The sequence below is a fragment of the Molothrus ater genome, chromosome 12 (assembly GCF_012460135.2).
Source record: "Molothrus ater isolate BHLD 08-10-18 breed brown headed cowbird chromosome 12, BPBGC_Mater_1.1, whole genome shotgun sequence".
NCBI lineage: Eukaryota > Metazoa > Chordata > Aves > Passeriformes > Icteridae > Molothrus > Molothrus ater.
The window spans coordinates 19,589,545-19,611,338 of NC_050489.2; positions in this window are offsets into that span (position 1 = coordinate 19,589,545).

The window sequence follows — 21,794 nt, forward strand, 5'->3', positions numbered from 1 at the left end:
GAAGGGGTTTCCTGTCTCTCCCGAGGAAGGGCAGATGGAAAGGGGACTGGATGAGTCCTGGAGGGAATGGCCAGTGCTGTTCCTTGTCACCCACTGGTGTGGATGTGGCTTCCCAGGAAGCCTGAGCCTGTTATCCCAAACACAGCAGGGATTGGTGCCTGTGGAGAGGGAACAGCCTGGCCATGAGACCCCACGGGGTTGTTTGGGGTTTCCCTCTGAATCCCAGCTGCTGGAATGTGGGAATTCCTACAGCAATCACTGCTGGGGGCTGCTGTGGTCAGGTCAACACCCACAGCTCAGCCAAGGGTCCACAAGTCCTGGAGCAGAATTCCCTGGGACACCAGGGATCTGTGTTCCCCCTCTCCACATCCCGGAGGAGCTGCAAAAGCAGCATCCAAACCAGGTGGTGATCCAGGATTCTGGGAAACACGGACAGCAGAATGACTCGGAGATGGATTGGATGCTGTGAGGATTGCCTGGCGTGGGTTTCCCAGGATTGTAGGCACGGAGTTTGTGGTGATTGGAGTGGGGCTGGCCCAGCCCATCCCTAACTGGGCACAGTGTGAGGAGCAGGAGAGCAGCACTGGCAGCAACGAGCCATGGAGTGCCCAGGGGTGCTGGGCAACCACCAGGGAGCAGAGGGCACCCAGGGGCAGGGCATGAACATCAGGGAGCAGAGGGCACCCAGGGGCAGGGCATGAACAGAGGGAACACAGGGGCAGGGCATGAATGTGAGGGAGCAGAGGGCACCCAGGGGCAGGGCATGAACAGAGGGAACACAAGTGCAGGGCATGAACATCAGGGAGCAGAGGGCACACAGGTGCAGGGCATGAATGTGAGGGGATAAAAGGTTGGGCTGAAGATCAAGAGGAGCAGATGCCAGAGGCTTTGCTCTGCTGTTGGTGTGGTGTTCCTCTGTTTGGGTGAGTGCTTAAAGCCTTCTGAAGTTGTGTGCTGGCTCTCTGTGTGCTGTGGCTGCCTTGGCTGTGACACAGTATAGCAGCCACCAGGGATGGGTTTCCCTTTGGAGCATCTCCTGAGGGTGCCAGGATCTGGTGCCTCAGACTTTGGAACAGAGAATCCATGGATCAAACCACTGTGGAAGAGGCTGAAAGCCAGAACCTGAGGCATCCTAGAAGAGGATGGGTCATTCATATCCAAGAAAGCCATCTGGATTTATCCCAACTCCAGCTGCAGAGGGAATTTCCAGCCCAAAGCTTTAGGATGCAGTTAGTGAAGAGCATTCCCACGAGCAGGGTCCTGCCTGGGGCTGCTCCCACCCCATTCCCTGTGGGATGCACTCAGGGGCACCAGGACAGACAAACCCCATGCAGGATGGACTCTGCTCTGTGCGGACGCTCATCCCCCTTCTCCAGGATCCTGCTCCATAGGGATGGGATCCAGCAGGGCCTGGCCCTGTCCCCTGTGTTTTCCTTTGGGTTTGAATCTGTTTTCTTTGGGTTTGAGGGTTGGTTCCTGGTCAGCTGTCGCCGCTCTGGGGTTGGGAATGTGGCACAGGAGTGCCTGGGGCTGGCAGGGCCAGGGCAGGTGTTTGCTCTGGCCTCCTCCAGCTGCTCCCATGCCAGCCCTCCCTGCATTCCCACCTGCATTCCAGGCTGGCATGGGCCTGGCACCCGCTCCTTCCCTTCTCCTGCTCTTTTCCTGCCCTGTGTCCTGTGTGTGTCCCCAGCCAAAAGCAGCTCCTCGAGGGAGATCTTCTCTGGAGGCTCCTGGAAAATGCATCAAAACGACCATTAAAGGACCAATGTCCCCTTCAGAACCCAGCCTCTTTTTGGGCTGAACCCGCTGATTTTTCATTAAGGGGAGCTGCCTGTCCCTCCTGCTTGGGAGGCAGGGATGGATCATCTGGGAAGTTCTAGCTGGAGAAGCCATGACAGGGAGAAGGTTGGAGGGGAAACTGAGGCAGCACTGGTTCAGATCCAGGTGTTCTCCCAGCCCTTTTCCATCTTTCCTGGGATCCTTTTTGCTTTCCTGGCTGTTCAGCCCAACCTTGACCAAGTGTCCTCAGGCTGGTGGCTGGGCCAGCTGTGCTTTTGGGTATTTATTTCCTCTAAACCAGGGAATTTGGCTTCCCTGAATCTTTTCCTGAGCTTTGCCAGAGTCTATTCCTCCCTTACCCATTAGTGATGGATCAAATGATAAACCCAGAGCAGGATTTCCACTGAGATCCCAATTCCCACGGTGATTATCAGGGATAAACACAAATCCCTGCCCTGGAGCACCCTCAGCACTTCCCAACCTCCCTCAGAGCCAGGGATGCATCCCTGGAGCTTGGAGGGGAGGGCTGGAAGGAGCTGGAGCATCCCAAACCTGTCTGTGCATCCCTGGGGATGGGCTGCTGGATGGGGCGGGCAGTTCCCACATCCATGGCACTGCTCCTGGGGAAGGAGGAGGATTTTCCCTCCCATGCCAACCAAGAAGCCTCAGCTCAGGATCCCTGCTGGAGGGAACATTCCTGGAGGAAGCATCATTCCCATCGCTCCAGCTCCAAGCAGAACATGCAGGGAAGCCTTGGGGAGCGGGGATGAGGAATTTAGGAAGAGGTTACAAAATCCAGGGTGAAATCCCTGTCCTGTGGAGAGCCTGGAGCAGCCTCTGGCCACCAGCTTCCATCAGCCACAGGGATGGGGCCAGGATCCCTCGGCCGTGCCTGGCCACTGGCAGGGAACAGCAGGAATCCTCATTTATCCCCAGGCACTCCCCTGGGCCGGGCCATCCCTGCTGCCATCCGTCCCCTCCCCAGGGTGATTCCCAGCAGCAGGAGGCAGGGGCAGCTTCCTCTGGACGCTCTCCTTTTCCAGCAGGGAGGAATCCCTGCTGGGGGACACGGCCAGAGCTCCCTGGATGGGGTGGGAATGTGAACCAGGAGGAGTTTCCCAACTCAGAGTTCACCCCGAGGTCTTGGGGAGGGTTACAGGGCTCCAATCCAGGCTGCATCCCAGGGGATTTTTCAGTGGAATATCCCTCCCCTGGCTGGCAGGTGTCACTGCTGGAGCCACCCAGGGAATTTTGGAGCATCCAAAGGCAGCAGGAGCTTCCCTGAGCACCAAACAGTGGCAGCAGCCATGGGAGGCCTTGGCTGTGGGGATTATGTCCATGGGGTCCTGCATCCCTGTGGGATGGCTTTGGGTGGGGCTGGATAAACCCTGGAGGCAGGAATGGCTGGATGCACATCCCAGGGAGTGCTGGGTGTGGGAATGAAATCCACATCCCAGAGGGAGCTGGATGTGAGGGGTGAAATTCCAGAGGGAGCTGGATGTGGGGGATGAAATCCCAATAGGAGCTGGATGTGGGGGATGAAATCCCAATAGGAGCTGGATGTGGGGGATGCACATCCCAATAGGAGCTGGATGTGAGGGATGAAATCCCAATAGGAGCTGGATGTGGGGGATGCACATCCCAATAGGAGCTGGATGTGGGGGATGAAATCCCAATAGGAGCTGGATGTGGGGGATGAAATCCCAATAGGAGCTGGATGTGGGGGATGCCCATCCCAACAGGAGCTGCATATTGGGAATGCACATCCCAATAGGAGCTGGATGTTAAGGATGAAATGCCAATAAGAACTGGATGTGGAGGTTCCACACCCCAGTGAATGCTGGATGCTGGGGATGCACATCCCAATGGGATCTGGATGTTAAGAATGAAATCCCAATGGGGTCTGGATGTGGGAGATGAAATCCAATCAGAACTGGATGTTGGGAATGAAATCCCAATAGGAACTAGATGTTGGGGATGCACATCCCAATAGGATCTGGATGTTGGGGATGCACATCCCGCTCCAGCCAAATCCACCAGAGGGGCCCGGCTGAGCATCCCCTCTGCTGCCAGCGCAGTGGCTGAGTTTTCCTGAAGCAGCAGCTGATTCCAGCAGGCAGGAATGCTCAGAGGAAGGGATTTTATTCCCCTGCCCTCGCTGGGTTTCTGAGGATGCTGCCTTTGATCCCCACTCCGATGCTCTCCCTGCTGGAGGAAGCTGCAGCTCTTTGAAGTGGGCCCAGAACCTGGGGGGGTTCAACCTTTGGCATCAGGGCTGGATCACCCCAACCCCATATCCAGGGATTGTGGCCACTGAGGAGAGTCCAGGGCAGTGCTCACACTCCATTTCGGGGAGGAAAGCAGAGGATTTAGTGCCTGGAGGAGCCCAGATGTGGCTGGGTGGGATTTGGGTCCTGCTGCTCTTGGGAACATCTGGCCTTGCCACTGTGTCCCGAGGCACTGGAAATGGTCACATCCTGATTCCGGAGGAGCTCCTGGCTTTGGGATGAGGTTTTTAGGGCTGGGCCTGTCTGGGTCATTGTAAAACTCCTTTGTGCTTTGGGGCTGTGGCTGCCTGCCCTAAAATTCACCCCAAAAAGGCACCTTCTCCTCTTGGAGCTGTGAGAATCCAGCTGGAAGCTGCAGAAATGACTCTGTGCTGGGATCATCCCTGAGTGATCATCACTGGGATCCTGAACTGCAATAACGGGAATGTGGGTGGCTTTGGGTCAGTTCCCACACCATGGAATGTGGGGCAGCCAGTGGCAGGCACAGAAGAGCTCCCCCACGGGTCTGTTTGGAGCCTTTTTGTTCATTATTCCATTAAAAAAATCGGGATGCTGTTGTAGCAGCCCCACAGAGCTTTGGGGGGAGCCCCCCACGTCATCCCCCTCCCTGCCAGGCCTGGGAACTTGCCCAAAACCCCTGACTCCTGGAGCATCTTCCCATCACAGCTCCACGGCCTGGATGTCCCAGCAGGGCCAGCTCGGAGCCATCTGCAGCAGCCCTGGGAAGTCATTCCCATGTGAGCCGGGTGCTCCCTTCTCCCACGGATCCGCTCCCTGGAAGCCACCTCAGAGTGACACGGAGCAAGCAGGACAGTCAGGAATGGCCTCTGTGGCCTCTGGGGTTTGCTGTGCCAGGGAATTCTGCGCGTGCAGAGCCCTGAGGAGCCCTCAGGGGACACAGGGGAGGTGCTCAGGGCTGCTGCAGGGCGCTCCCAGCCTCGGGAGGAGCTCTGTGCCTTGGGAATCCTCCTTTGGCACCACCGTGGGTCCCACTTCATCCCTCTCCGTGGGGATGGGGACTGCAAGGGCTGCAGGAGCTCTGGAGGAGAGGATTGATCCAGATGCAGCCCCTGGAATGCTGAGGGAGTGCTGGGTGCCCAGAATCCCAGAATCTCCATGCCCCCCTGTCACTCCACAAACCTTTCCCCGGGCTTCCCGTGGGCTCCACCAAGGGACACTCCCAGGAATGCTGGCCCAGCAGGGATTGGTGTCCTGGGGAAGGAAGGCAGGATCCCACCCAGAGGATCACCCAAACACCTGCCAAGGTTGGTTCCTGTGCCAGGGGCTGGTGATCCCATCACCTCTGCCTTGCTCCCTGGGAAAATTCCCTCTGGAGCTGGAAGACGGTCGGAGGATGCTGGACATGTCCATGAGCCCACACTGCTTCTTTTGGGTTCCAGTCCCAGATTTAAAGCTCCAGGAGGTTTTTCAGCCCAGAAAATCCCAACTTTTCCCTCACTCCCAGAACCCTCAGCTCTGTCTGGGGCTGAACTTTTGCCCTGCAGACAGAGCTGGATTTAATTGTGCCCCATAAAGTAGCTCCAGCTCTTCCCTCCAGGAAGGTTCACGAGGAGGATGGAAAATAGGCCCTTAATGCCCTAAGAATTCACCTCTCTTCCCCCATCTTCCCTTCCTTGAACTTTTAAGCTCATCCAAAAAGCTCCATACGTTGATGGCAGGGCTGGGATGCTGCAGCTTTGCCATGAGGGCAGGATTTCTATGGAGTTCTAAGTGGAAGCAAATGGTTTTAAAGGAAATTAAGTTTACAGCTCTATAAAAAAAGGCATTTTATTGCTTTGCTTTGCCTGTCAGTCAGGAGAGGCAGGAGGTAAAGGAATGCTCAGAGGCTGGAGGCAAAGAGGAGCAAACCCATGGATCTCCAGGTGGATGGATTTGGGCCTTGGAAAATCCTGGATGCTTGGAAGGGATGCCTAGGACGGTCCATGCTCTTAAATGTTGGCTGGGGATGCAGACACAGCAAGGCCTCAGGGTTTATTTATGGGGAAAAATAGCAAATCCCTAGGATTTATTAATGAATCTCCTCCCATGGCATTGATTGGTGAGCAGGAATCAAATGGTGGCGTTGGATGTCCATGGAAGGCAGCAGGGATGGAGGGAGAGGAGGGGTTGGTGCCTTCATGATCCAGGCAAGGAGAAGCCTGTGGGGCCCAGCTGGATCTGTCTGTGCATGTCCAAAGGAGCTGGGGAGGTCCCTCGGGATGGGGAGGGTGACAGCCAGTGGCCTGTGCACCCAGGGAGCTGAGCACGGCATGTCCCCAGTGCCACCCCCAGGGACATCCCTGCTCTGGACCCCTGGATGTGGCTGGAGCAGGAGGAGCTGCTGGGCTCCTTTGGGGCTGCACACCCCCTCATTCCAGCTCCAAGGACACCCCCAGGAGCAGCTGGGTGACATCTCCCCATTGTCCCCTGGCCCAGGGGATGGAGCAGGGGCTGCTGTGGCCGTGCTGGGGAGGCTCTGCCTCTCCCCGAGCTGTGGGAGAGGCTCTGGAGCAGGAACTCCCCCTCTGCAGCTCCCAGCTGTGTCAATAGAGCAGCAGCAACAAAGGGGCTCTTTCTTCGCCTCTGTTTGTGCAGGGGGACAGGGACAGTGGCACTGGGACAGTGGCTGCTGGGGACAGGCCTGTGCAGGGAAAGCTGTGGCTTCCCGGGAAGGAGCTGGCACTGGGGTGGAACAAGGGAATCCTGCTTGTGTCATTAGAGCCATTGTCATTTTCTTATTAATTATGTCCAGTTTTACATATTATGGGAGGTTTACATATACAAACGAGGGAATCCCATTTGTATCATTAGAGCCATTGTCATTTTCTTATGAATTATATCCAGTTATTACTGGATATACCTCCCAGATTATGGGAGGTTTACATATATGAGCAAGGGAATCCCATTTGTATCATTATGGCCATTGTCAGTTTCTTATTAATTATATCCAGTTTTTACATATTATGGGAGGTTTACAAATGCAAATGGGGGAATCCCATTTGTATCATTATAGCCATTGTTGTTTTCTTATTATATCCAGTTTTTACATATTATAGGAGGTTTACATCTATAAACCAGGGAATCCTGCTTGTACCGTTGTAGCCATTGTTAGTGTCTTATTAATTATATCCAGTTATTTTCTTATTAATTATATCCAGTTATTACATATTATGGGAGGTTTACAAATACAAACAAGGGAATCCTCTTTGTATCATTATAGCCATTGTCATTTTCTTATTAATTATATCCAGTTTTTGTGTATTATGGGAGGTTTATATATATATATAAACGAGGGAATCCTGTTTGTATCATGATAGCTATTGTTACTTTCTTATTAATTATATCCAGTTATTTTCTTATTAATTATATCCAGCTTTTACAGATTATGGGAGATATATATATATATATAGATATAGATATATGGGAGAGTTAAGTCACAACATCCCTGGAAGTGTCCCCTCCCTCCTATGATTCCATTATATTTATTAATATATATATATAAATATATATAAATGTGGGTTTCCTTTTGGGGCTTTGTGGAGAGCAGATCACTGAAGCAAGGGAAGGGCTGTCTCTGGAGCGAGGATTTTTTCCCAAATGTTGTCTTTACTGCCACCAGGATTTGGGGTGGCTGCACACCCCTGGCTCTGCTGGCACATCCCTCCCTCTGTGCCTCTCCCACGTTCTCTCCATCCCCACCTCCAAGGACCCTCCTTGGCAGGAGCGTGTGGCACATCCCAGGACAAAAGGGACAGTGGTGGACACCAGGGGGACAATGCCAGGCTCTGGTTGCTGCTCTCCCACCAAGTGATCCTGCAGGAACTTCTGGAGAGCTCTGCAGGGCTCGAGCAGCTCTCCCTGTGGGCCCCTCACCAGAGCATCTCCAGGGATGCTGCCTGGGATGCTCTGCAGGCTCTGGAGCAGCAGCTGCTCCCTGGAAACCTCCTGTGCCCTCCCTGTGGCCCCGGGAGCTGGGCCAGCCCCAGTCCAGGTGCAGCAGCCTTGGGGGTTCCTGTGCTGTGCTTCCTCCTCCTCGGAGCTCCAGGAATCCTCTGCAGCCCCAGTGTCAGCTGTGAAAACAAGAGGAGCCCCTTCCTGCACGGCCCCTCCAGCACAGCTCCGGCTCTGGGCTGGGCAGCTGAGGGGTCCCGGCACTGGGAGCACTGGGAAGCTCAGCTTTGGCCACTGGAGGATGCCCAGCCTCCTTGCCAGCTCCCAGGTATCAGATTCTGGGACTGAAGTGCTGGAATGGGAGAGGTGAGTCACTGGATCCATGCATTGTAAAGGGGGAGGCTCAGAGGACACCCAAGTCCTGGTGGGAACACGAAGCTTCTCCCATTTTTCTCTCCAAATCCATTCCTGCGTTTTAAACCACACGTTTCAGGATCTCATCCCTGCTCTTGGTGCTGCTGCCATCCTGCTGGAGATCCCACAGGATCTGCCTGTGTTTGTCACCAGCCAGGCTCCCAACACAGGGAATGGGCTCCAGGTCTCCCCTCCCTTCTGCTGGTGGATAAATCCATGGAAGTTTCCTGCAGAGCTGCTGGGAATCTCAGGAAGCTTTGCTCCATCTTGAAGCCAAGGATGGGCAGGAGGCTCTGCCCAAGCCACTGTGCACCTGCCTGTGTCAGACTGGGATTCTGCCCCTTGGATCCCCGTTGGCTCCAATGCTGGATTTGGTGGTGGCACCGTTCTGACGTCCCTGCTGTGACACCAGCCTGCTGGATGTGACATCCATCCCTCTTCCACAGGATGCCCATCGTTCTGAGGATGAGTCAGGCAGTGAGGGGATGAAGCAGAGCCAAGCAGAGCCGTTCCCATTCCTGCCTGGCCTTGGGAAGCAGTGGATTTATGGGAGCATCCATGGGGATATAAATCAGCAGCTCTTCCATGTCCTCTCCACGCCTGCTGCTGATTCCCACCCACAGATCCATGGAAATCTCTGAGCTGACAATCATTCCTGCTCCAGAGGCCTCTCCAGCAGGAGCAGGGGACTCCCAAGGAGAGGGGAATGTTTGTTCCTCAAAACAACCTCCTTGCATGGAGCAGGGATGGATTTTGGCGGCTCCTTCCCCAGCTGGGTGCTCTGCTCCTGACCCAAGGGTCACCTTTGGGGACAAACCTGCTGTCCCCCGAGCTCCGAGGATGCTGTGGAACTGCACTTCCCGGGATTCCACCTCTCCTTGGAGCCGGGCAGAGGAAAACAAAGCCCTGCAATTAAAGAGCTTCTTAATTGCAGCGCTACACGCGGCTCTTCCGCTGCTTTCTAAGTTTGGGGCCGTAATTACAGCGGCAGGGAAAGGCAGCAGCTGCGGCCCCACCGAGCCAAGCCCTGCCTTCCAGGGATTCTTGGATTTGACCGTCTGAATCCTGGGCTGCAGCCTGGCATGGGATGAAAGGGAAAAGCAACCCCCAGGCTCTGCTGGGCAGAGCCCTCGCAGCCCCTGCAGCCCTCCCGGGGCAGCGTTTGTTCCTCTTTTGCCTCTTTTTTCCTCTTTTTCCTCTTTTTAATGGGGTTTTCTTTTTTTGCAAAGCAGCTTTAAAAAAAAAACAAAAAACAACCCGGGGAGGTCCTGTCCTGGTCAATCCTTGCAAGTCTCAGTTTGGAAGCAGTGGCCAGGAAGATTAAAGGGTTCCTGGGAAGCAGGGCTGGGTGTCAGGATGCTGCATGGGCTGGGAGCAGACAGGGCCAGGAGGGAGTTGTCCTCCTGCTGTCTGTCCCTGTCCCCAGCTCAGCTGTTTTTGGGGACAACCCGTGCTGGTGAATCCATTTCCCTCTGGCTTGTAGGGTTGGTTTATTTGGGATCGTCCTGCAGCATCCCCAAGCAGCTCTGGTTGCTCCAGGGGCACTTTTGTGCCCGGAGGAGATGGGAAGTGTGGGCACAGCCATGGCAGGCAGACACCCACACCCAGAATGAATGTTTCCCCTGTTTTTTCACCCCGTGGCTTTGAGGAATCCCGGGATGAAGGCCACTTTCTGTGGCTAAAGGAGGATGCCTTGGGAGCAGGGGAGGGAAGCTGAATCCAGGCTGTGTTTTGGGTCCCGGATCCCGAATGTTTTCCATCACACAGGCAGGTTTGTGTGGGATCACCTGGGCCGGAAGCAGCGGGGAAAAGTGATACCCCATGGGGAGGCCCTTCTCCAACACCCCCTTCCCCAAAATCCAGCAGCAGCCTGGGGTTTAATGGAAGAAGCAGCCACTTCACAGCAGCTCCTGCTCCATGTGGGAAAATTATTACTTGCAACATTTGGCTGGAAAAGGGAGGAAAAGGAGCAGCACAGATGAGAGATGCACAAAGTTATTCCTCATCCCCATGCTGGGATGAAAATCCCACATGACTTTTCCCTGAAAAAAAAAAAAAATCCCTTTTAGAGACTTTAAATCTCCAGAGCTTTAAATCTCCAGGTGAAGGAAAAAATGCCCTTGGTCTGTGAATTCACTGGGAAAATATGTGGGGTTTGGTGGCATTGCTGAAGGGCTGAGGGAAAGGAATCCTTTCCGGTGTCCATGGGATTAGGTATTGTCTGGGATTCTTTCTGTGGGCAGGCAAAATGTTCCTGGGATGAGTGTGGCCCTTCAGACAGGGAGTGCTGTCGTGACCCCCTTCCCTCTCCTCCCTGCCTTGAGGGCCTGGAGAGAAACCATTAATGAGTGGTTTTCACCTTTTTTTTTTTTTTTCATGTTTATTGTTTTTAATTGTCGCTGTTGGGAAGAATTCAGTTTTCCAGCCAGGATATAAAAATATCCCTTTTTCTCCAGACTCCCAGAGGATTAGGGCTGTTTCATTCCTCCTTCAGTGGCTGAAGATGAGGAAAGGGATGAGTCACATGGATCCCACTCCCTGGTGGTGCTGCCTACCCCAGGCTGGGGGAAATTCCCAGATTCCTTCATTTCTGTGCTTCCCAGCACCTTTTCCCACTCGGCATCCCTCAGCGCTGGGATTCAGCTCTGGGACCTGTGGGAAGAGCAGCAGCATCCTTTCCTCAGACCTCTGAGGCAACACTTTAAAATCTCCCTGTTCTGCCTGAAAATCACATCCCAAAACAGGAGGGAAATTCCCAATCCTTGCTTTGCATCCCTAAAGAGGGATGTTGTACCTGGAGCAGCACAGCAGCAAAAGGCTTGGACTCCAAGAGCTTCTCCAGCTCATTCAGCACCAGCAAAAGGAAAATATTGACAGGATGCCATTCTGCAACCCTCAGCTCGTTTTTATTTTTGCCTGATGAAAGAAAAATCCAGCAGTGTGAGGAAGGGGATTTTGTCGCTTGGAGTGTCTCTGGAGAAAACATTCCTGGGAGCAAACAGAGCCTGGATTTGTCTGGGCCATGAATATTGGCATTATTCGTGCAGGGATGGGGCCTGGGGAAGCAGAAAGGCAGGAAAAGCAGCAGGAGAAGCAGCACAGAGGGGTTTCTGCAGCTCGGGATGGCTCGTGCCGTGGTGCAGCACAGGGATGCGGCCGTGTCCCACATCTGCCACCCAGCAGCTGGAGCAGCGGGAAGGGCTGCAAATCCCTGGGCGGGATGGTTTCCATTCCTGGCCCTTTGAAGTTCCAGGCATGTGCCGGGCTCATGCTCGGCACCTGCGAGCAAACCTGACCCGGCTGAGGGGCTGGGAACACCGAGGGGAAACTGAGGGGAAACCAATGGGAAACTGAGGGGAAACCAATGGGAAACTGAGGGGAAACCAATGAGAAACTGAGGGGAAACCAATGGGAAACTGAGGGGAAACCAATGGGAAACTGATGGAACACCAATGGGAAACTGATGGAACACCGATGGGAAACTGAGGGGAAACCGATGGGAAACTGATGGAAGACCCATGGAACACCGATGGGAAACGGATGGAACATCGAGGGGAAACCGATGGGAAAGTGATGGAACACTGAGGGGAAACCAATGGAACACCAATGTGAAACTGAGGGGAAATCGATGAGAAACCAAGGGGACACTGATGGGGACACCGATGGAACACTGAGGGGAAACTGGTGGGAAAGCAATGGAAGACCCATGGAACACTGATGGGAAACCAATGGAACACTGATGGGAAACCAATGGAACACCGAGGGGGAACCAATGGAACACTGATGGAACACCAAGAGGAAACTGATGGAACACCAATGGGAAAGCAATGGAAGACCCATGGAACCCTGAAGGGAAACCAGTGGAACACTGATGGAACACTGAGGGGAAACTGATGGGAAAACTGAGGGGAAACCAATGGAACAGTGATGGGAAAGCGATGGGAAACTGATGAAACACTGAGGGGAAACCGATGGGAAAGTGGTGGAACACCAAGGGGGAACCAATGGAACACCAGGAGGAAACCAGTGGGAAAGCGAGGGAACACCGAGAGAGCACTGATGGGAAAGCAATGGAAAACACCTCGGAATTGAGCACAGCTCCTCCCCAGCCCAGCCCCAGCGGGCTGTGTGAGCCCATCCCGCTTTTCCACAGCTTTGGCCCAGCTGGGTGAGGCTGGCAGTGCCCGGGGCCAGGCTGGCACTGCCCGGGGCTGGGGCTGCTCCCTGGATCCCGCCCGGCTGCAGCAGCGGCGTGCTTGAAGCTGTCCATGAATGTGTCTCTGTTCCCCAGACTTTTTATAGCCCCGGGCGTTTTTCTTGGCCGCGGGCGCTGCTGCTCCCGTGGAGAACAGAGAGCATCGCTCAGCGCCGGCCAGCGGCGCTGCGGGGGCTGAGGCAGGACAGGTTTTTTGGGATTCTGCTTCCCAAATTTCAGTTTTCCCCCCCTGTGGCTCTGCCCTGGCAGTGGTTTGGTTTGTAGCTCAGATCTGGGAGTGTCCTGGTTCGATTATCCATTCCTTCCCTAAACTTTTTCCTGTGTGGCACATCCCTGCTGCCTTCCAAGAGCCGTGGATTCAGGGAAACGCAGCACAAGGTCATGGCAAACTTGGCTTCAGGCAGCAGCTCCAGCTGGAGGAAGCCAAACCAGGTCATTCTCCCTCAAAATCCCCACAGCTCCTCTCCCCTCTCCATGGCTGCAGCTCCCCCTGGGATGTGGTACCCACCAGGGCACCCCAGCCCCACGGCTGGGAGAGGGAGCCTGAAGGAAAGACAACCCCACAATGCCAAAGCTGCCCTCCCTGCTCCGTGGGATGTGATTCCCTTCCCTGAGAACCCTCTGCATCCCTTTTGGTGTGGGGCCAGCACTGGGAATGGGCTCAGGAGAGGTGGCAGCTGGAGCACGAGCACCCTGTCACCCCCGGAGGGACACGGGGCCTCCCCAGCCACGTCCCCCCAGGGATCCCCCAAATCTCCCCATTCCCAGTGCCAGCACGGGGCATCCTCCAAATTTGGGTTCAGCTCAACTTCTCCTTTGCTTGCCTTCCCAGAGCCAGGGGAGCAGTGGGGCTTTGCAGGGACAGGCCGGGGTTAAGCCTGGGGTTAGGGCCAGCTTGGGGTTAAAACCTGGCTTTAAAGCCAGCCCGGCAGGGGACTGGGCCGGGGGTGTTTCCCAGCAAAGCCCCGCTTGGAGCTGCTCCCCCCAGCCCGTGCTCCGCTGAAATCGGATCCGGCCCCCACCAAGCAAGGGTTTGTCCTGCAGCATTTTCGGAATGTTTCACATTCGGGAGACACCCGAGGAATGTGTGCTGGGGAGGACAAACAGCCTGCGAGGCAGAGAGAGGGCACAGAGCCCCTTCGCCAGGGCTGGCCCTGCTCGGGTCCTGCTGCAGAAGGCGTTTGTTCCTTCCTTCGGAAAGAGAAACTGTGGCTTCTTCCAACGCCTTCCCGGTGGGATTGATAACCCCAGAGCATCTCCCGGCCTCTGAAACTGCAGCCGAGCGCTTTTTTGGGAGAAGCAGCGGCATCCCTGGCTCTCCCCATCCTCCTCCTCCTCCCTGAGCCCCTCGCCCAAAGTTGGCACCGCGCGGGCGGCTCCTTTCAGACACCTTTGCTTCCCTCTGCAGGAAAACTCCATCAATTACAAGCTGGCCTCTCAGAATCCCGTTATCCCAAAAAAACTGGACCCCAGCAGGGATGGAAGTGCTGCCGGGGGGGGCCCAAGTTCATGTCTGCACAACGTGGCCTGCCAGAGCCACCGGCTACTTTTATCTCCATCTCTTGACTATTATACTTAATCAGGAAAGGGGAGATATTATATTTTTTTTTATTTGAAATCCACTTTTCTTTTATAGAGAGCAAATTAGAATCACTTTTAATTGAAAAAAAAAAAGAAAAAAAAAAGAAAAGCTGATAATATTCTGCACCAAATTTCGGGCAGAGAATAATTAACAGTGCAATAAATCCCCAAAGGAAATGCTCATTAATCTTGTCTTTCCGAAGCAAATTTCAGAGGAGAACTGATTGAAAACATTGCTAATAATTATAGGAAAGTTGACAGCTTAAAAGCCCCCAAATCTGGCAGCAGTCCCCTCCTATCAGATCCTGTGGGAACTGGTTCAGGCTGGACAGGAGCATCCTGACTTTCTGGGACAGCGTTGGGATGGATGGGAGGGATGTGAGTCTGCAGGGGTGGGCTCTGGCTGTGGCTCATCCCGGGATTCTGGGCTGACAGGGTCACCCCAACCAGCTGGGTGGGTGGGCTCAGAGCACCCGTGCTGGGGCTGCTGCTCTGTGCTGTGATGGTCCCTGTGCCATCCATGGTCCCTGTGCCACCTATGGATCACGTTCTTCCCATTGTTTGTGTGCTTCCCATGGTCCTTGTGCCACCTACAGATCGTGTTCTTCCCACGGCCCTTGTGCTTTTCGTGGTCCTTGTGTCATCCTTGGTCCTTGTTCTTTCTGTGGTCCTTGTGACAGGCATGGATCTTGTTCTCCCCATGGTCCTTGTGCCATTTGTGGTCCTCGGATCTTGTTCTCCCCATGGTCCTTGTGCCATTTGTGGTCCTTGGATCTTGTTCTCCCCATGGTCCTTGTGCCATTTGTGGTCCTCAGATCTTGTGTTTCCCGTGGTCCTTGTGCCATTCCTGGTCTTAGTTCTTCCCATGGATCTTGTGCTTTTGGATCTTGAGCTTTCCATGGTCCTTGTGACATGTATGGATCTTGTGTTTCCCATGGTCCTTATGCCATTTCTGGTCTCCTTGTTCTTCCTGTGCTCCTTGTGGACACTTATGGACGTTGTGCCACCCATGGTCCTTGTGATACTTATGAATCTTGTGCTTCCCGTGGTCCTGGTGCCATCCACAGTCTTTGTGCCACCTATGGATCACGTTCTTCCCATTTTTTGTGTGCTTCCCATGGTTCTTGTGCTTCCAGTAGTCCTAATGTCATCCTTGGTCCTTGTTCTTCCCGTGGTCCTTGTGACATTGATGGATCTTGTGCTTTCCATGGTCCTTGTGCAACCCATGGTCCATCCAAGCCCCAGGTGAGATCCTGCCTCTCCATCAGCCCAATCCCAGCTGTGTCCAGGTCTCTGGCCCTCTGGATCCCTTCAGCCAGAGCAGCTTGGGAAGGAGCACCAAGATTTCCCTGCCCTGGCTCTGCTGACCCCTCTGTGCCTGCCAGGGCTCAGCAGGGACCGCGTCTCAGCCAGGACCTGGATGTCACCTGCAGGGAAGCGCCTCCCTCTGCCCCTCTCCCGCTCCAGGGGCTCGCAGCATCCAAAGGAATTTCTGGATTTGTGATCCCATTCATGCCCTGACCCCCAGCTGGGGTGTTTAATTGCAGGGAGCCAATTAATTTCTGTCAGTGATGTGTGTGGGTGTGTGCCCAAAGGCAGAGCCACCCCCACCCCTGAGGAGCAGGGAGCCAAAAGGACAGGGAGCTAAATGGGGCTGGGGTGGAAATCCCAGGATGTGCTCGTGGCTCTCAGGTTTCCTGTCCTCGTTTGCCCAGGCCTGGAGCAGACCCAGGCTCTGCTGGGAGGAAGGAAATGTGAGATTGGCCTCAGAGTGCTGTCGTTGCCTGGAATTTTTGGCATTTTTCTCCCTTTTTCTCCCTTTTTCAGGGATCACAAGAGGCTGGGAGGGAAATGCAGAGTGGGGCCTGATCCTGGGACAGTGGATGAGGGAATGTGGGATCACAGGTGATGCCCTGGTGATGCCCAGGTGCCAGCTGGGGATGTGGATGGTCCTGGTGTGGCCTCTGAGCTCCCCTTCTCCCAAATCCATCCTTCATCCCCATCTCCAGCAGCATGGAATAATTTCTGCCCTGCTGCCAGCAGCTCCCCTCAGCATCCCCTGCACAGGGATTTCCAAATTTTCCTCACATTTAAAACAAAAGTGAACCAGAGAGAGGAAAACCCTCCCTTTTTGCTTCAGCAATTCTCTCTTGGATGAGGAATGTGCCCACGTCAGGGGGCTCTGGGGATGGGGACATTTCCCATCAGGAATGTTTAACACCTGTGCAAGGCCCAGGGAAACCGGGACCCTTCAACCCCTGCTTCATTTCAGTTCTGGGCCCTCAAACTCTGAGGGATGTGCTCATCCAGCCCTTGCTTTCCACTGTCCCAGGTGCTCCAAGCCCCGTCCAGCCTGGCTTTGGACACTCCCCAGGATCCAGGGGCAGCCACAGCTGCTCTGGGAATTCCATCCCAGTCCTTCCCCACCCTCCCAGCCAAGAATTCCTCCCCAGTATCCCATCTAAGCCTCCTCTTTTCCAGTTCAAAGCCATTCCCCATCCTGCCCCTCCATGCTCTGTGAAACTCTTCCATCACCCAGTCTGGTATCTTAGCAGTTCATTTGCATTTTTTTGGATATTTTTGCTGGGGTTCCACCTGCCCCAGGCAGGTTCTGCCATCTCAGGGACCCCAGGGTCCCCTCCCAGCTGCTCTTTGTCACCCAGAGCCATCATTTCCACGAGGCAGCTGCTCTGCCCCTGGCTGCCCCTTTTATCTGGGCTCTGTTAAATGATCTCAAATATGTGATATGATAAAGACAAACAAATACCCGCTCAATTTAGTCCACCCTAATGCCAGACTCTACTTTTACCCAAGTAATTAAGATTAATGCAGTTGATAATTTAGGAAGTATTCTTAAATGTACCCTTCTGGCAGCATCTAACATGTAATTTTACCTTTGAAGATTTATCGGAGCACTTAGGTAACAGATAGGTCCTCAGCAAACAGGAGCATTTAGAAGGAAAATGAAAGATTAATATTCCTTAAATAAATGGCAGAAGAAGTCAGGCTTTATTCCAGCCCCACAAAGATGCTGCTGTCAGCCCCAGCCCTGCTGCTGATCCCCAGGGAGATTAAACCCAGCTCCCCTCGGGCTCAGGAGGTCTCAGATGTCCCATGGCCCTGGATTTTTAGGGATGCAGACGCTCTGAAGGGCAGGGAATCACAGCCGCCCTTGTTTAGGGGATCTGGGAGCCGCCCCTCACCCGGAGGATGCAGCTCCCGGCTCTGCCTTTGCTCCCCCGTGGAGGATGCGTGGATCCAGCCTGGATTTCCCTGCAGTGGCTCCCACCTGGCAGCTCCCTGCCCCGCCTGGCACATCCCAGCTGCTTTTCCTGCCCTGTGGTGGGTGAGGAGGGGCAGAGCTGAGCCCTGGGAGAGCCTCCCCTCTCCCTGTGTGCAGCCATCCCATTTCCTTTGGGATGGGGCCGACACCCAGCTCCCGGAGCAGGGCACTGCCAGCCCACCCTGACACCCATCCTGGGGCTGGGATGGCCTCCAGCTGGGGCTGAGCCCTGCTGGTGTCACCTCCTGTCCCCCATCCCAGCCACCAGACGGTGCAGCCTCCTCTGGAAGCACCTCGGGGCTGGGAGGGGACCCTGGGCATGGAGCCTTGTGACAGCAGCTGGTGACACCCCTGCACCCTGTGGGGTGTCCTGAGGGCTGCCAGGCTCAGCCTCTCCTCCTCCTTTTCCTCCTGCTCTGTGATGGTGCGTGACAAGTGAGGAAGGATTAGGACTCTTTGCAAGATCTGCATCCCCAGAGGAAGTCTGGAACTTTGCTGCTCAGATCCAGCAAATCAATTTTGGATCATTGGGAGCAGGAAAGAAACTTTCTGAACAGCTTTCCGACTTCCCTGAGCCAGAAGAATCTGCTGGACATCACTTCTTGCCCCAGCACAGCCAGACCAGAGCATCCAGGGCCGTGTCCATGTGTCCCTGTGTGCATCCCTGTCCATGTGTCCTTCTGTACCTGTGTCTGTCCCTCTGTGTGTCTGCATCCCCAAAATCTTTCCCAGCCTCTCTTCCAAGGTCCTTTTCAAGCTCTCAGCACCAAGACTTGGCTCCTTCCCACTGTGGTTTCTCCCCAAGGGATCCCCCAGGTTTTCTGTCCCTTTGGAGCAGTGGCAGTCCCCACTCCCAGCTCCTCTCCCTGGGGACAAGCAGGGCTCAGGGCTGGCAAGGAAAGTGTCCCATCCCCCTGAATGTGATGCTCCCACTGCTGCCTCGTGTCCTGGCAGGAGGCAGAGCCCTGATCCTGCTTTTACTGTGCCTGGGACATGGGTGTGAGGTGTCAGGATGTGATCCATGTTTTCTTCTTCACGCTGGGGTCAGCTCCAAGCTGGAGCTGGGGCTGGCAGGGAGGGAGCAGCGAGCCCTTAAAATTCCCATCTTTACCCAAACTGGGGGAAAAGCTCCCTCTGGGGAGGGCAGGGAGGGTTGGCAATGGCAGGGGCAGGATTGGGCACAGCTGGGAGAGGTTGGCAGCTCCTTGTGCCCAGAGTGTGCCCAGGGCTGGGCTTTGGGCACCCGCAATTCCCCTTTCCTCCTCCTCCTCCATCATTTCCTGCCTCTCAGGTTCATGGATAGGATGAACCCCAAAGGCATCAGGGATGCAGGGCTGAGCTGGGATGCAGCAGAGGGGGAAATGGGATCCCATCTCCTCCATTCCCTCATTCCCACAGCATCCGGTCAAAGCCACTCAGCTGGGTGTGGCCAGGATGGGAATTTTGGGGTGGAATCCCCCCTTTTGGCCCTGAGCACTCCCCACAAGCAGCGGCACCACAGCCAAGCCAAGCACAGATTCCTGACATATTTTTCTCTTTCCTTTGCAGCCAAGAAATTCATTTTTCATGGGAGGTGAAAGCGAGACCCGGCAGTAGCTGAGCACGGAGGGTGCCAAGGTAGGGCCCAGCTGACAGCACGGGCTCAGATGCTGTTTTTGGGAGGCAGACTCTCCTCCTCAGCCCAGATGGGCTCTGGAATGTCTCTGGCTGCAGGGATACCCAGGGACCTTCTCTGACCCTGCAGCTGCTCAGTGGCAAGAGGGAGGGGGTTTAAAGGGACTGGAGAAGGGGTCGGTTCACAGGGGAAGGGATTTTTCCCAGCTCCAGACAGAGCCATGCTGGGTGGGGGTTCAGTCCTTTAGGCAGGGGTTTAAAGCCTCTTTTTGGGGACAAAGTGTGTTCAGAGTCACCTTTGTGCCACGTGAAGCTGCTGAGAGCCCACAGAGCCAGGGGGTTCTGTGTGGGAGCACGGAAGCTGGGATCCCCTTGTGGAATCCCAGAATTGTTTGGGTTGGGAGGGACCCTAAAACTCTTCCACCCCCTGCCATGGCAGGGACACCTCCCACTGTCCCAGGCTGCTCCCAGCCCTGTCCAACCCAGCCTTGGGCACTGCCAGGGATGCAGGGGCAGCCCCAGCTGCTCTGGGCACCTGTGCCAGGGCCTGCCCACCCTGCCAGGGAACAATTCCCAATTCCCAATATCCCATCCATCCCTGCCCTCTGGCAGTGGGAGCCATTCCCTGTGTCCTGTCCCTCCATCCCTTGTCCCCAGTCCCTCTCCTGGAGCCCCCTGAGGCCCTGGAATGCTGCCCCCACCCCTCTCCCTCCCACCAGCACAGCAAAGGGCAGTTCCCTGGCAGTTGCCACCCAGTTGGCATCCTGAGCTTTTCCAGCCACCCACTCCCACGCCTGTCCCTGATCCATGAGCTGAGCTGCCACAATCCTGACTGTGACAGCAGCAGCTCCATGGAATCAGGGGATATCCTGAGCTGGAAGGGACCCACAGGGTTCATCAATCCAACCGCTGGCCCTGCACAGACACCCCAACACCCCCACCCTGTGCACCCCTGAGAGCACTGTCCAAACTCTCCTGGAGCTCTGGCAGCCTCAGGGCTGTGCCCATTCCCAGTGCCAGCACCCTCTGAGGGAAGAATTTCTGATTCCCACCCTAAACCTCCCTGGCACAGCTCCAGCCATTCCCTGGGCGCTGTCCCTGTCCCAGGCTGGTTTGTTCCCCTTGCAGCCTCTGAGCTCACCTGGCCCAAACCCCAAGCAGAGCCCCCCGAGCAGAGCCCCTCACCCTGAGCCCTGCACGTGTCCCAGCCCCAGCAGGGCTGCCCTGGGCACTGTCCAGAGGCAGAGCAGGAACAGTCCCTGCCTCCCTAATCAGCCTGGGCGATAGAGGAGCGATAGATAAGCGGGGGGAGCGTTATCAGGCTGATTTCCAGATGGAGCTGAGTCACTGCCAGGAACCGACTGCCAAGGTCAGGCAGGGGAGAGGCTGAGCCTGGCTCTGCCAGACCCTGTGCCCCCTCTGCCTGCCATGGGAAGGAGCCATTCCCTCTGCCCTGGCGTTTCCTGGCGGGATGTTTGGCTTTTTCCTGCTCACTGGTTCCAGCACAGTGGGGTTTACCCTGGGCAGATCCTTCCCCTGGCAGTGCCCTCCCCACGCTGTGCTCCCTGTAGGGTGTCCCACGTGAGCTGCTGCTGGGATCTCACTGTTCTCTCAGGGGAAGGAGCCTTTCTCCATGCTGGGGGTGCTGTTGTCCCCTGGGATTTGCACCCTGCAGGGAATTTGGGGAGCTCAGAGGTGCTGGGGACCCTCAGCTCAGCCCTGCCCCGCGGGCACAGCCAGCCCCGGTGAATCACAACCCGTCTGGCACGTCAGGCTCCTGGCAGGACGGGACCTGCCCTGCCAGGAGAGTGCCAGGCACGGCTCTCCGTGCCAGCCAGGCTGCTGCCACCACTGCTGGCTGTGTCCCCTGTCCCCGAGGGGCTGCGGGAGGCCCCAGGAGATGGAGGATGCTCCAAGCCCCCAGCAGGACACAGCAGCGCAGGTGGGGATGGCTCTGCCTGCAGCCAGCCAGCCTGGCAGTAACCACAGGGGGTTTTTAAAAAGACAAACTCTCTTTGCCTCTGTTCCAACCCTTTCCACCTCCTCTTCCAGGAGCTGAAATGTCAAAATTCAAGGAGTGCTGCCAGTGGTAACCCATGGAAGAGCCTGGCATTGAGGGCAGGCTGGGGCTGTAAAAGCCAGAGGGAATTTTCATTTTTTCCTGGGTTTCCCATCCCACGGGGGGTGAACTGTGCTTGTGCCAGATCCGTGACCCTTCGGGAGATGGATGCAGGAGCTGCCTGGGCAGTATCACTTTAAATCAGCACAGCCCAGCCCTCCTTATCAATTGCCCCATCGGAGCCTCACGAGGCCCTGGATTTCCCTGCTGCCAGGGCTGCTGGGCCACCTCAGAGCCATGCCCCGTGGCCACAGCCAGCAGGAGGGACCCCCAGGCAGGGACAGGGGACCCTCAAACCCTGGCAGGGAGATCTTGGCAAACAAATCCCTAATTTACACCTTGCCCTTATACCTGTGCACCGCCTGTGATTTGCATGGAGTAAATCCACACCCATTTCCTGCCCAGGCTCTGGGCATGAGTGGGACAGTCTTGCGTGCCACTGTCAGCCCTGCTGTCCCCGTCCCCATGCCTCTGCCAGCACAGGGAGCAGGATGTTTGTGTCTCCTGGCACTCAGCACTGCTCCCCCCCCAGCCCTTGCCATGCAAATCCTGCAGCTCTCCAGCCACACCGCCGAGCCTTTCCCTGGCAAAAACAAAAAAAGGCTCCTT